The following is a 6,000-nucleotide window of genomic DNA, read 5'->3' on the forward strand; positions in this document are numbered from 1 at the left end:
TTCCTCACGTCTAAAACTGGAGATAGCAGTGGGGCCCAGCAGGCAGGTGGGCGAGGGACAAGGGGCAGGAAGGGCCTGAGTACAGGCTCTGTCGCCCGTGCTCAGTGCCAGGCCCCGCTCTCCTCCCCCTGTGGCGGCGCCCTTGCCACGTGCCGCCCGTGGGACCATTCTGTTTCCTGGACACACTGCTGGAGGCTCTGACCTCTCTCCGTGGGGCCCGCCTGAACCTGCAGCCAGGGCCCTTTCCAGAGCACCAACCCGTCAGGCACAGTTATGGCGACAACGGAGCACAGGAGAGAAAGCCCGTCGGACGAGGGGAGAAAGCCCGTCGGACGAGGGGAGAAAGCCCGTCGGACGAGGGGAGAAAGCCCGTCAGACGAGGGGAGAAAGCTCCCGCGGCTGCTGGCGACGCGAGGAGGCAGGAAGCACACGCTTGGCTCGCAGAAGGTCAGAGCGACCGCACCCACTGAGCGTGCGCCCGGCCGGGGCCGGAGGCCGGAAGGGCCCCGTACCCACGCCTCGGCCGAGCGGGTTCACCCTCCTGCCCACTCGGCCACGCCTCCTCCTCGTCCCCCATCTAGGCTGTCACCCCGGCCCCCCTGTGCCCACGGCCCCCAGGACCTCTGGCCAGTGGAGCCCCTGCCCAGTCCCGTGGCCGCTGCCCTTGCTCGCCCCGCACACGCACCCCTTGCCCGCCTGAGGGCGGCCGTGGCCAGGGGAGGAGTGAGCAGTTGGGGGGCCCTTCCAGGCTGCATGGGTGCGCCACGCCCCCCTTCTCATGGCTGGGCTGTACAGGCATGGAGCTGGTGCCCGCCTGCGCCCTCGGCCTACCGCGACGGTGGCAGGAGCTGCGCATGGCCCTGCCTGCTCTCTGCTGTCCCCTGGCCGGGCTCACTCGGTCACACCGTCTTCTCACACGTCCGGTCAGGCTGCGGGCTCCCTTCCTTCCCCCGAACCTGCCCTGGGTCTGCCTGCTTACTCCTCCGGCTCACGGTGTCTCTCACACCCCTACCCTGTCACCCGTGGGCTCCCGGGGCCTCCCCAGGACTGGACTCGCTTCGGTGGCAACTTGCTGCCTGGGGCCGTGGCGGGGAGCACATCCTGGCTGCCACCCGGGCCGGGGCTGAGCTGAGTGGCTGTGCTGGCCCTCGCTCCAGAACCGCGTGAAGGCGTCCAGCCCTGGCCCAAGGGGTCCCTCTGGGTCTCGGGTCTGTGTGCGTGCATGGTGACAGGAGGCCCCCCCCCGGCCCACCCGCCGCCACTTGTGTCCACGGGAGAGCTGCAGCCCCCCTACCTTCCCAGACTCCGTCAACGGCAGGCTGTGCGGAGAACCCCGTTCTACCAAACGGACCCTAAAAATCAATAAGAGAAAGGCTTCAGCATGAAATCTACTACACAAGTGACCGTCTCTAAGACAGCGACTCCGGGTAATCCGTGGGTGTCACTGTGACGGCCAGTCTGTTGACGAGAGCCAAGGCCCTAGGCTTTCGGTCACGACCATGCTGTGACCTTGGTGCTACAGGGGACGGGCCCTCTCCCCCAGGGCGGGAGCTCGTTCCAGGCTGCTTTGGGACTCTCGGAACGCTCCACCTGTCCACCTCAAGCTGCCACGCTTCTGCCCCCGCACATGCATACCGATGTGAAAACTAAGACCTGCCTCAAAATGGGGTCACGTACAAAACTCCTTGCCATTGGTTGGTCTACTTGCCCTCAACCCATAAAAAGCTAACCATCAAATGTCCAGTCACTCGTTCTGGCCTTCCCAGTTGTGGGAATGAGACAAAGGGACACTGACTGAGGCATGGGGACACAGGGACGAAGAGGGGGAGGCCCAGACTCCCCCAAGGAGCTCGGCCAGCTGTCTGCCGGGGCAGACCCAGCTGCACACCGTTACCTGTCATGGCGCAGCGCCCTCAAGTCCACATAGACCGTGGTGGGGTCCGGGCCGGCCGTGCCCTGGAAGGAGAGCAACAGAGGTACCCTGACACTCAGCACGGCTTCAGCAGCATGTCTGCATCTACACAGCGTGGCCTCCGCCCAGGGGCACCGATGCCTGCCACCCTAATGTCCACGTGGCCTGACCGCATCGGTGAAACACCCGGCAACACTGAATGAACGTGCCAGATGGTACCACTTCACGCTTGAGGTCTGAGCCCTGGTCTCCACGTTATGGGGAAGACCCCACCGTGGGGAGGGGCCTGGCCTCTCACTGGGCGACCTCACTCTGCTGCGGGCCAAGCACAGCAGCGGCTCAGTCAAGGTCAGCCAGGGTGACGTCCTCGCTTCCCTCCTGAAACTGGACGCGGGCCCTGAGTGAGGGACGTTACGTTCTGTTTCATTAGATAAAGAACAGCCAGTTAAATGGCCACTGTGCTCACCGTCACTCTGAAACCCCCGGCGACGTAACAAACACTGCCTCACTGAGACCAAACAGCCTTTCCTCTAGAAGCAGTACGATGAATGCTAAATTATTTTGAAAACAGCTTTGCTCTTAAATTTGATTACAAAGAACCTTTTGTAACGTGCCAAATAGCATCCACTATGAGCCGAGTGAGCCAGCAAAAGAAACACGTGTTCGTCTGGAGTTGAGGACAAGGCCATATGAGCTCATGGGGGACAGCACAGAGGGGCCGCAAGGCGGGGTCAAGGTCAAGGTCGTACCTGCTCAGCCAGCTTTCCCAGCCTGTTGGGCTGACAGAGGCCAAGGAGGCCAGCAGAGCGAGGCAGGAGGAGACGGCACGGGAGACAAACAGAAAGCGACAGGCCACGTGAGCAACACACGGTGAGAGAGCACAACGCGCCACTGCAGCTCAAAGGGCAGACGTGAACGTCCCACCAAGACTTCTGCAGCCACACGCAGCATCCCACATGCCAACAAGCTGAGGCGACACCTTCGAATGGTGAGTGAGGGGGTGTGGCTCTTAGACGCAGGGTGGGACGAGGGCCCTGCTCGGCCCCGATGTGCCTGCTCCCCCGACAGCCTGTCTGTGTGGCTGGGAGGCATTCGGCACGTTTTTGGAGGCGTGAAATCGAGATGCTAACACAAAGTCTGGGAAGCAGCTGAAGCAGCAGTAAACAGCGCTGTGGCTAGCTGCTGGGTTTCTGAGACTTGTGCTTCCTTTTACAATGTAAAAGACCTGAATGTCTCAAAAACAAACCGGAGTGATACAAATTATCACGTTTATTAGTGTTTCAAGTTAAAGCTGCTAGATGTCTAAAAGAAGTTTATGCCCTTTAAAAAATTAACTGCACATTACATCCAATTTAAGAGATTCTTCCAGGTAAGATAATAGTCACTGCTCGAAAACTGTCTTTTCCACATAAGCCTTTGTTCATCGAGACTACGGACCATCTTTTAAAATAAAACCCTTATAGCTCTCAAAGAGAAACTACCTGGAAATCAAACATGGAGGGCGCAGAGAACAGAAGGTGGCGGTGGCAAGACGATGCACACCACAGGGACGACTCAGAGCCGGCGCTGGCCCGGGCCTCTCACCTGGAGGCAGATGGCCACGTTGACCCTGCACCCGAACGTCGTGCTGACGGCCCGCGCGGGCAGGCCCAGGTCCTTGAACAGCTTGGAGAAGGACTGAGTCAGCGCGATCCGGGGTCGCTCCTCGGCCACCACCATGCACGTGCGCACGCACGACAGGTTCACCCCCTTCATCTGTGGGAGGAGGTGGGGCGGGGCCTGAGCAACGTCCTGGGGTTCCCGAGGGGAGGAGGCGATGCTCGGTTCTGCGGGTCTGAGCGCAGCAAGGCCGGGACACAAAGCCATCCGCCTCCACGGGCTCTGGCCTCAAACACTAAGAGGGTCCCCGCCTGCCCCGCTCCAGGTCCTCAGGGCCCGCCCCCCAATATCCCTGCCCACACCACACCCTCCTCTCCCTCCGGAGCTGCAGGGACTAAGGGTGCGGACTGGAAGGAGGAGCGCCCTGCAGGGCGGGGCTGGGGAGGGACCGGAGCTGGCAGGGCTCTGCGCCTAGAAAGGGATTTCTGTTGCCACCACCTGTGTGGAGTTTATAGATTCCAGTGGTCGTTTGGAGTGCACCTAGAAGCTCCTGGTTGGGCGCCTCCTGAGGGGACCATGGGCGGACGGCCATAGGGACTCACCCTGAGGACGCTGGTCTGCGCGCCCAGGCCCCTGGTGCACAGCTCCATCACTGAGTAGGAGCAGAAGGTGACGCGGGCCTTGTACTGGCTCACGGCGGACAGCCACAGGGACACGTTGCTCTCCAGCTCTAGTGGAGGCACCAGCACAGACTGGTGTCCTGAGTAGACACTGTGGGGTCGAAGGTCAGGTCACCCGCGAGGCTCCACCCAGGCGCCGCCCAGAACTGGGGGACTGCTCCCCGGAACGCCCAGTGAGTCCCCTACCCGCCTCCGAACATCAGACGGTCTGCAGTCACAGTGTGGCCGCCCCACCTCTGCGTCTGACGATCTGCTACCACTTCCTACTATCTGATGGGATCAAGGCCTCGCCCATGAACAGCGTTTGTATTTAATGAAAAACGTGTTTACTTTTCCACTCAACCTTAGGCCCAGACTCAAACCCACCCCACCGCCAAACGATCCCACTCACGTGTGTGTCTTTGGCTTCCCGGCATCCAAAATGTGTCTTAGAGCATTAGGTTCGAAAGAACTACTCGACATTCCAACCCAGCAGGTGGGTGCAGTGGGGTGCAATTCTTGCACACTCACCTGCACACTCGTCTGTATGCTCCGCATGCAGGCACTCACCTGCACAGACACCACAGGGCGAAGCCGAGGCCACAGTAGGGGTCGAGGCAGATGGCGATCTGTCTCGAGGGGTACAGCTCACACTGCAGCTTTATGGAGCGGCACAAGGCACTGGTGGCTGCATGCGACATCTCAGGGAGTAAAGAACACGGGCTACTCAGTGGGCACAGGAAGGGAAGGGTCACTGGTCCTTAGAGGCCAGAGACGGTCACCCCCATACAGGGTGGCGGTCAGATCCCCACGTGAACCGGCGATGCCAGGCAGTGGCACTAAAGACCTCCTGAATGAAGCTTCAGGACAATCAGGAATTTTAATGGAGCACGTGGCTCCTGGCACGGGGGTGGACTGCCCAAAGCCAGCTGCTCCTCAGACCAGACAGCCATGAATCCGGAAGGTTAGACGTCACCTTACGACAGCAGCACGTGCACTGCTCTGAGGCTGACCTAAGCCCAGGGTTACCTCTAAGGAGCAATCCTGCCGTTCAGGCTGCAGGGGAGGCAGGGCCTGCAGACACCCACACCCAGACCCTCTGCCCACCCCGTGTCGGGGCTGTGATCAGAGGACCCACCTTCACGCCCGCCAAGATGCCTGTGGTCGACACGCTGAAGTCCAGGTAGGCGAGCACGTCCGGGGAGGGTGGCCTGAACACGCTAGCCACCTTCTTTTTCGGTATGTCGTCTGCTGAACGGAAGACACTCATCAGGCTCTCACAGGTGAGGTGCGGTTCTTACTGGGGCACTCGGACAGAGGCTGGGCTGCGGGGAGTGCCTGTGCGTGTGCCAGGGAAGCTCACTTCAACCTTCAGGGGGATGTCATGCGGTGCGGACCTGCCCTGAGGCGTGGGCGTGTGGGACGGTGACAGTGGGCAGGAAGGGGCACGCTCTGTTCGCCAGCGGAAGTTAGAGCCACATGCAGATGACGGAGCCTGGGTGAGCCAGGATGCACGAGTTCGGCTGCAGCAAGGGCGCCATCGACATGCCCCCGCGCCTGCCGAAGGTGTTGGGCAGGCACCAACAGCACAGCCCCTGACTGCCTCTCAGGGGCGGCACCTGGGAGCCAAGGACATGTGTCCTCCAGGTGAGACTGGCAAGAAGGGACTCCTGTCTGCTCACTGGCTGGCACCCAAGTGGCCGTGCACCTTGAGTCACCAAGGAGCCGGCTAGGTGCTGCTTGTTTGCGGTATCTCCTGTGGGGGAGAAACTCAGCCCCAGGCTGACGCGACGGGACGAGGCACAGGGAGCAGAGGTTCTCAGCCCTTCC

Source organism: Pteropus vampyrus, unplaced genomic scaffold, assembly GCF_000151845.1.
Source record: "Pteropus vampyrus isolate Shadow unplaced genomic scaffold, Pvam_2.0 Scaffold632, whole genome shotgun sequence".
In the NCBI taxonomy this organism is placed as follows: domain Eukaryota; kingdom Metazoa; phylum Chordata; class Mammalia; order Chiroptera; family Pteropodidae; genus Pteropus; species Pteropus vampyrus.